Source organism: Salvelinus sp. IW2-2015, unplaced genomic scaffold (assembly GCF_002910315.2).
Source record: "Salvelinus sp. IW2-2015 unplaced genomic scaffold, ASM291031v2 Un_scaffold2388, whole genome shotgun sequence".
NCBI lineage: Eukaryota > Metazoa > Chordata > Actinopteri > Salmoniformes > Salmonidae > Salvelinus > Salvelinus sp. IW2-2015.
In genome coordinates this window covers 164,145-172,691 of record NW_019943711.1, presented here as the reverse complement: position 1 = coordinate 172,691, position 8,547 = coordinate 164,145, and positions in this window count along the sequence as shown.

Genomic DNA, 8,547 nt, shown 5'->3' with positions numbered 1-8,547 from the left:
AAGTGGCCCAAAATGGCACCCTATTGCCTATATAGTGCACTACTTTTGAGCAGAGCTGTATGGGCCTTAATCATAAGTAGTGCACTGCACTATAAAGGGAATAGGGTGCCAGATTTGAGACCTACACTCTGCCAAACGTCTCGCTGCCTGCCGTACGATAGTCAAGTTGCAGAGGAAGAAGGATACCATGGTGACAAGGTCRGTTCTGGGGGTTCCGAGAAACGGCCCAAGACGTTCTTCGGCCACAATTAGAACTCTGCCTCCTCCTCCAAGCTCTTGTCTCTAGCTCTGGGCTGCGTTGGTTGGAGCGACTTGTAATGAGCTTCACGACATGAATAGCTTACTGTTGACATACCAGGCGGCTCTGTTCACCTCTTAGTAGATGTAAATGTTATTTTTAACCACATCCTCTCTACAGTCTAAGATTCTATTAGGGAGAGATTTACTCTCAAGGTTGTCACAACAGGTTCACCCATTATGGAGTTCTGTGGTCACAACAGACATGCAAATGGACATTTCTGTATCTTCGGTGTTGTGGTGACTTCTACATATCTTGTTGCCCACAGCTTCTTTAGATATCCATAGCAGGATGCAGAGCAATTCAAGGCATTTCATGTGAGGTTAGGGTCAGGCCTTGCCATGTACAGGATTAGTGTCATACCTGGAACACTGAACAGAGAGTAGAATGGGTCCTGTTGTGGGTTTTGCCTGTGTGTTACTGATAGCATGGATCCTGTTGTGGGTTTTGCCTGTGTGTTACTGGTAGAATGGATCCTGTTGTGGGTTTTGCCTGTGTGTTACTGGTAGAATGGATCCTGTTGTGGGTTTTGCCTGTGTGTTACCGGTAGCATGGATCCTGTGTGGGTTTTGCCTGTGTGTTACTGGTAGCATTGATCCTGTTGTTGGTTTTGCCTGTGTGTTACTGGTAGCATGGATACTGTTGTGGTTTTGCCTGTTGTTTACTGTAGGATGGATACTGTTGTGTGTTTTGCCTGTGTGTTACTGGTAATGGTCCTGTTGTGTGTGTTACTGTACATTGGGTCCTGTTGTGTGTTTGCCTGTGTGTTACTGGTAGAATGGATCCTTTGTGTGTTTTGCCTGTGTGTTACTGTAGAATGGATTACTGTGTGCGTCCAAAATGGTGCCCTGAATATCCTATATGTTTCATTAGGGCTGTTTCCCCAAAAAAGTACATCCGCCTCATGTCTTGTTTCCTTGTCACGATACTAAGAGTATCACGATACTGGTATTGTCCCGACCCTAGGCTCTGGGTCCTATGACCCGTTGGGACGCAGCCTACAGTGTCCATAGTGGAACGCCCTTAACCCCAGGATAGAGTGGTTCACACCCAGCATGTTGTTCCCTCACTGGATGAATCAGAAGGAAACAGGAAGCCTGGCGCTGACGAGACATCCTCTTGTTCATGCTGTAGTAATCAGTCCCTCAGATCACTTTCTGTTTTTTTTTTTAACAGAGAAGTCCCAGTTGCCCCCTTCTATTCATGGCAGTGTGGAATAGTATGTCATCATAACATCCTTCCCAGTCTGTGATCCACTGGTTCAGCTGAGCCCCCGCGAGGCTTTTGAAGGAGCTGTTGCTTGGTAACGCATTGTCGTCAATCACACAAGATGTTTGTTCCTGGAGCAGTATTGTGGTGTTGGAAGTCCCACTCCACTAGATGATAAGAGATGACTGTGTGTGTGTGTGTGTGTGTGTGTGTGTGTGTGTGTGGTTGTGTGTGTGTGTGTGTGTGTGTGTGTGTGTGTGTGTGTGTGTGTGTGGTGTGTGTGTGTGTGTGTTTTGTGTTATTATGTAACCTTTTATTTAACTAGGCAAGTCAGTAAGAACAAATTCTTATTTACAATGACGGCCTACCCCGGCAAACCCCGGACGACGCTGGGCCAATTGTGCGCCGCCCTATGGACTCCCAATCACGGCCGGATACCAGGTCTGATGCTCTCTAGTGTGACTGATCTAGACACCCATGTTTCTGCTTTAAGCCTTCATCTGTCAAATGGAGGAGTACAGCTGGTTGAGCATCCTTGATGCTGTTAGTCCATATCTGACCTGCTGATGGATGTTTAGTTAATCTACCATCATTGTCTAATCCTTCAATGAAAGAATGTTTGTCATTATAGAGGTGATAGCCCAACATGGCCAGAAAAATACATTGTATCCAACGACTGATTTAATGTACACTAGCCAAACACCATTAAACGTTGAAGTCAAACAGTTCACCACAGTTCATTCAGTGAAGAAGAGTAACCACACATCTTGTCTCTGTTGTGGTTCTGCCACCAACTACAAACAAACCCTTATAGTGTGTCTGTGTTGACAGAAGCTTTCCTGATGCTGGGGTGCTGATGGAACATGTTATGTGTCCCAATGGCACCCTATTGCTATATGTGCACTACTTTTGACCAGAGCCCTATTGTAGTCCACTATATAGAATAGGGTACCATTTGAGACAAATTAGCCCTCAGAATCCACACAGTCGCTGACTGAATGTTCCCACTGTTTGATGAGGGTGCTTGTTGAGATGCAGGAAGAGTGAAGGAAGGACACAGGAACAGTGTGTTGTCTTGGTGACAGTTGGTTCATGTTGCAGTCATGCTTAGATGACTGAGGTTGTACACTCGCGTTCCTCCCTGTTAGTGGGTACAGATCGTCTCATTTCACAGTGTGCCACGCTGGAACCAGTTGTTCAGACATGCAGCGGTTCACAAACTCTTTTAATACATTCACCCTCAGTAGGGATTCTGCTTAGTCTGGTTCCTCAGTTTAGAGTAGGTAGGGTGCAGTGTAGAGCTGCTTAGTCTGGTTCTCAGTTTAGAGTAGGTAGGGGTGAGTGTAGAGCTGCTTAGTCTGGTTCCTCAGTTTAGAGTAGTAGGGGTGCAGTGTAGAGCTGCTTAGTCTGGTTCCTCAGTTTAGAGTAGTAGGGTGCAGTGTAGAGCTGCTTAGTCTGTTCCTCAGTTTGAGTAGGTAGGGGTGCAGTGTAGAGCTGCTTAGTCTGTTCCTCAGTTTAGAGTAGTAGGGTGCAGTGTAGAGCTGCTTAGTCTGTTCCTCATTTAGAGTAGGTAGGGGTGCAGTGTAGAGCTGCTTAGTCTGGTCTCTCAGTTAGAGTAGGTAGGGTCAGTTAGAGCTGCTTAGTCTGGTTCCTCAGTTTAGAGTAGTAGGGTGCAGTGTAAGAGCTGCTTAGTCTGTTCTCAGTTTAGAGTAGGTAGGTGCAGTGTAGAGCTGCTTAGTCTGTTCCTCAGTTTAAGTAGGTAGGGGGCAGTGTAGAATGCTTAGTCTGGTTCCTCAGTTTAGAGTAGGTAGGGTGCAGTGTAGAGCTGCTTAGTCTGGTTCCTAGTTAGAGTAGGTAGGGTGCAGTGTAGAGCTGCTTATCCTGTTCCTAGTTTAGAGTAGGTAGGGTGCAGTGTAGAGCTGCTTTGTCTGGTTCCTCAGTTTAGAGTAGGTAGGGGTGCAGTGTAGAGCTGCTTTGTCTCGTAACAATGGCCTCCCTCAGAGTGCCAATCTAATCAGCTGTTTCTGTCGAGAGACAGAACTGACTGTTATGATGTGTGATGCCGAAGACCAGTTTCCCACATTGTGTAGACAATACATAGTTTCTAATGTGAATGTGTTTGTTGTTTTCCAGACTGGGCCTTTGATGACGGTGCCCTCCGCCCACTAAGATCGTAGATGATGCTGACTGCTGAAGACTAGCGTCCGTGAGGACCCTGGCTGCTGCGTGGCGTGCACTGTGTTGCCGGCTGGGACGGTACGGATCATTAATACTCTTCTGTCTTAGGGTTTGATTGGGTAGACAGTTGAACCAAGCTCACAAGGCTGCAGTGTCACCCACCCACTGTGACGGCCACTGTCTCAGCAGCCACAGCAGTCTCCCCTTCTCTACAGCCTGACCAAGGCCCTCTCTCTGCATTCAGACAGACCCAAGCCAAAGTCAACTGTTAGTCAAGGCACTCCTTCAACTAATCCACCGTTTTGTTATTCAAAGCACAGAGGTTGAGGTCTGAAAAACGTTGAAGCAGCATTTATTTCTATTGTGTTCTAAATGTATCCTCTCAGATTGATCTCTACTAGTTAGCTCACCAGAACTCTGGTCAAAAGTAGTGCACTATGTAGGGAATAGGGTGCCATTTGGGATGTTAGCCAGTTGGTCTTTGTGAAATGTCAGTTAGCTGTATTCTGGTGGCCATGCCCAGACTGTAATGTATTTCTATAGTTGAGCCTCTGGACTCCCGTTGGCCACCCGCCATACATTAGTTCTTATGTTAGTTCTTATGGTGCTAGCCTACAAGTTCAGTTCATACATTAGTTCTTATGGTTGGCCATGCCATACATTTTCTTATGGTTTGCATGCCATACATTAGTTCTATGGTTGGCCACGCATACATAGTTCTTATGTGGCAAGCCATACATTGTTCTTATGGTTTGGCCACGCCATATGTTCTTATGGTTGGCCACGCATACATTAGTTCTTATGGTTGGCCAGCATATATTAGTTTCTTATGGTTTGCCACGCCATACATTAGTTCTTATGGTTGGCCAGCATACATTAGTTCTTATGGTTGTGCCACGCCATACGATAGTTCTTATGGTTGGCAGCATACATTAGTTCTTATGGTTGCATGCCATATCATTAGGTCTTTTATGGTTGGCCATGCATACATTATTCTTATGTTGCCATGCCATCAATTAAGTTCTTATGGTTGGCCATGCCATACATTAGTTCTTATGGTTGCGCCATGCCATACATTAGTTCTTATGGTTGGCCACGCCATACATTAGTTCTTATGGTTGCACCGCATACATTAGTTCTTATGGTTGGCCATGCATACATTAAGTTCTTATGTTGCCATGCCATACATTAGTTCTTAATGGTTTTGGCCATCCCATAATAGTTCTTATGGTTGGCCACGCCATACATTAGTTCTTATGGTTGGCCACGCCATAGACATTTAGTTCTTAATGGTTGGCCATGCCACTCATTAGTTCTTTATGGTTTCGGGCCATGCCATACATTAGTTCTTATGTTGGCCATGCATACATTAGTTCTTATGGTTGCCATGCATACATTGTCTTATGTTGCACCATAATATTCTTATGGTTGGGCCTGCCATACATTAGTTCTTATGGTTGGCCACGCATACATTAGTTCTTATGGTTGGCCATGCTATACATTAGTTCTTATGGTTGGCCATGCCAACCACATAACAGAGGGTTGACTAAATAGAAGCACGAACTTGATCTGGTTTCCAGGCTCATGTTTTAGCTCGCTCTGTCGTGTGCCTCAGGTGTGCTCTATGTCAGAGGAGAGACAAGACAACGCAGTCACATTCTGTACTGATGAATGTATTAGCTAGCTATAGAGAGGAAAATGTCTTAAAATGGTACCCTATTCTATACATAGTGCACTACTTTTGACCAAAGCCTGTGGGCAATAGGGAGGCCGTTAAACCAGCCTTTGGTAAGCTAATAATGGTTGACTCATTGGGTAGCGTAAGCTGAGGAGACCTCTTCCCCTCTCCTCCAGCCCCCTGACTTCCCAGCCTCTTCCGTTCCCTTCCTGTTGTATAGCTGAAGGACCCCCGTTAGCCTCCCCAGCTCTGCTTCCTCCTCTCCCTCCTGGGTAAAGCTGAAGGAGCCTCCCAGACCTGCTTCCCAGCCTCCCTCCCTCCCCTCTCTGGGTAAGACTGAAGGAGCCCTCAGCCCCCGCCTCTGGTAAGCCTTGAAGGAGCCCCCAGCCTCCCCTCTCTGGGTAAGCTGAAGCCCCCGTCCTCCGGAGAGGAGCTCCCAGCCTCCCTCCTGGGTAAGCTGAAGGAGCCCCAGCCTCCCCTCCCTGGGTAAGCTGAAGGACCCCCAGCCTCCCTCTCGGGTAAGCTGAAGTGATCCCCCGCAGCCTCCCCTCTCTGGGTAAGCTGAAGGAAGCCCAGCCTCCCTCTCTGGGTAAGCTAAAGGAGCCCCCAGCCTCCACCTCTCTGGGAATGCTGAAAGGAGCCCCCAGCTCCCTCTCTGGCAGTAAGCTGAAGGAGCCCCCCAGCCTCCCTCTCTCGGGTAACTGAGGAGCCCCCAGCCTCCCTCACCTGGGTAAAACGTGAAGGAGCCTCCCAGCTCCCTCCCTGGGTAGCCTGAAGGAGCTCCCAGTCTCTCCCTCCTGGTAAGCTGAAGGAGCTCCCAGCCTCCCTCCCTGGGAAGTGAGAGCTCAGCCCCCCCGGTAAGCTGAAGCCCCCCAGCCTCCCTCCTGGGCTAAGCTGAAGAGCTCCCAGCCTCCCTCCTGGTAGCTGAAGGAGCTCCCAGTCTCCCCCTCTCTGGAAGCTGAAGGAGCTCCCCAGCCTCCCCTCCCTGGGTAAGCTGAAGGAGCTCCCAGCCTCCCCTCCCTCGTGTTAAGCTGAAGGAGCTCCAGCCTCCCCTCTGGGTAAGCTGAAGGAGCCCCCACACTCCCTCCCTGTGTGCTGAAGAGCTCCCCAGCTCCCCTCCCTGTGTGTTAAGCTGAAGAGCTCCCCAAGCCCTCCCTCTGCTGGTAGCTGAAGGAGCTCCAGTCTCCCCTCCCTGTGTTGTGAACACGTCTATCTGTGACGTTACTGGAGACTCCTCTGGATCGTCTGTGGTTTTTGACAGGCGCGCCAATGTTTACTTTTCTCTGAACTGTTTGTTGTCCGTGATAATCGCTGGGAGTTTTTGGTGTTCAGCTGGGTACCCCCTCTGTGACATCTAAGTGGTCTGGGGCTGAATATTGGCGCGACAGGGTAGGTTAGATAGAATGAATCTATTGAATGTCTCGTGTCCGGCAAGCACCTTCATTGTTTCATGATCTCTAGAAGTCCAGTGTTTTGTGTTAGTGGTGTTATGCTCTTCAGTTTCTATTTCCACACTGACATTACCGTAACACAGCAACAACCCCATAAGGCTAGAAAAGCGGGAAAGTGGGCTAGCAGGCGTTTTCCTATATTTGTTACTGTAAATATGAGTGGCCAAATACAGCACAACCGTTCCAGGCTGTCAACCCGCAAGCAGGGCTTCCTTTGTCCAAAGCAGAAAGTTTAAACCAGAATGAAGACTCCATTCCCTGGGAAACTGGCTGTGTTTGTGACAACATGGAGAGGGACGTTGCTGGGCATAACAGGAAGCGCACAATGGATGTCTTTAATTCCAGTCTTACTATGTGAATCTGTTCTATGGTAACGTCAAATGGCACATATTCCCTATTAAGTGACTACTTTTTGACCAGGCGCCATTAAAGTTCTGACTGGTCTTTAAGTCCCAGTATTAGCAGCAGTGGATGTGTCTTTAAGTCTCAGATTTAGCAGCAGCGTGACCTGTGTCTTAAGTCTCAGTATTAGAGCAGCGTGACGGTGTCTTTAAGTGCCAGTATTCAGCAGGCAGCGCGACTGGTGTCTTTAGTCCAGTATTAGCAGGCAGCGTGACTGTGTCTTTAAGTCAGTATTAGTAGCAGCGGTCGACTGTGTCTTTAAGTCCAGTATTAGCAGCAGCGACTGTGTCTTTAAGTCCAATATTAGCGCAGTGTGACTTGTCTTTAAGTCCCAGTATAGCGCAGGTACTGGTCTTTAGTCTCAGTATTAGCAGGAGCGTGACTGTGTCTTTAAGCTACAGTATTAGTTAGCAGCGTGACTGTGTCTTTAAGTCCGAGATTAGCAGCAGTGTAACTGTGTCTTTAATCCAGTATTAGTGCAGTGTGGACTGTGTCTTTAAGTCCCAAGTATTAGCAGCAGCCCGTGACTGTGTCTTTAAGTCTCACGTATTAAGCAGCAGCGTGACTGTGTCTTTAAGTCCCAGTATTATAGCAGTGTGACCTGTGTCTTTAAGTCCAGTATTAGCAGCAGCGTAGACTGGTCTTTAAATCCAGTATTAGCAGCAGCGTGACTGTGTCTTTAAGTCCCAGTATAGCAGCAGCAGGTTAAAGTCGTGGTTTCTTGTGTGTTTCTCCTCCCAGGGCTCCTGGCTGGGTGGCTCTGGCTCTGATCGAGGGCGGAATGAAGTATGAGGAGGCAGTTCAGGTTCATCAGGCAGTATGTTAACCTCACATCGCTCCAGCATCAGTTCATCAGCATCTGACAACTCACCTCCAGATCAGTGTCATAGGCAGTATTACACTTCACCTCCCAGATTCAGTTCATCAAGCCAGTAGTACCACCTCACCTCTCAGATTCGTTTCTCAGGCAGTATGTACACCGCTACCTCCCAATTCAGTTCATATCAGGCAGTATGAACTACCACCATCAGTCATCAAGTAATGTCACGCACTCAGATTCAGTTCATCAGCAGTTATGTACAACCTCACCTGCCAGATTCAGTTCATAGCAGTATGTACACCTCACCTCCCAGATTCAGTTCATACAGGCAGTATGAACCTAACCCAGATCAGTTCCATCACAGAACCTCCTCCCAGTTCATTCATAGGCAGTATGTAATCCTCACCTCCCAGATTCAGTTTCATCAGCAGTATGTACACCTCACTCCAGATTCAAGTTCATCAGGCAGTATGTACACTAACCTCCAATTCAGTTCATCAGCCGGCGTATG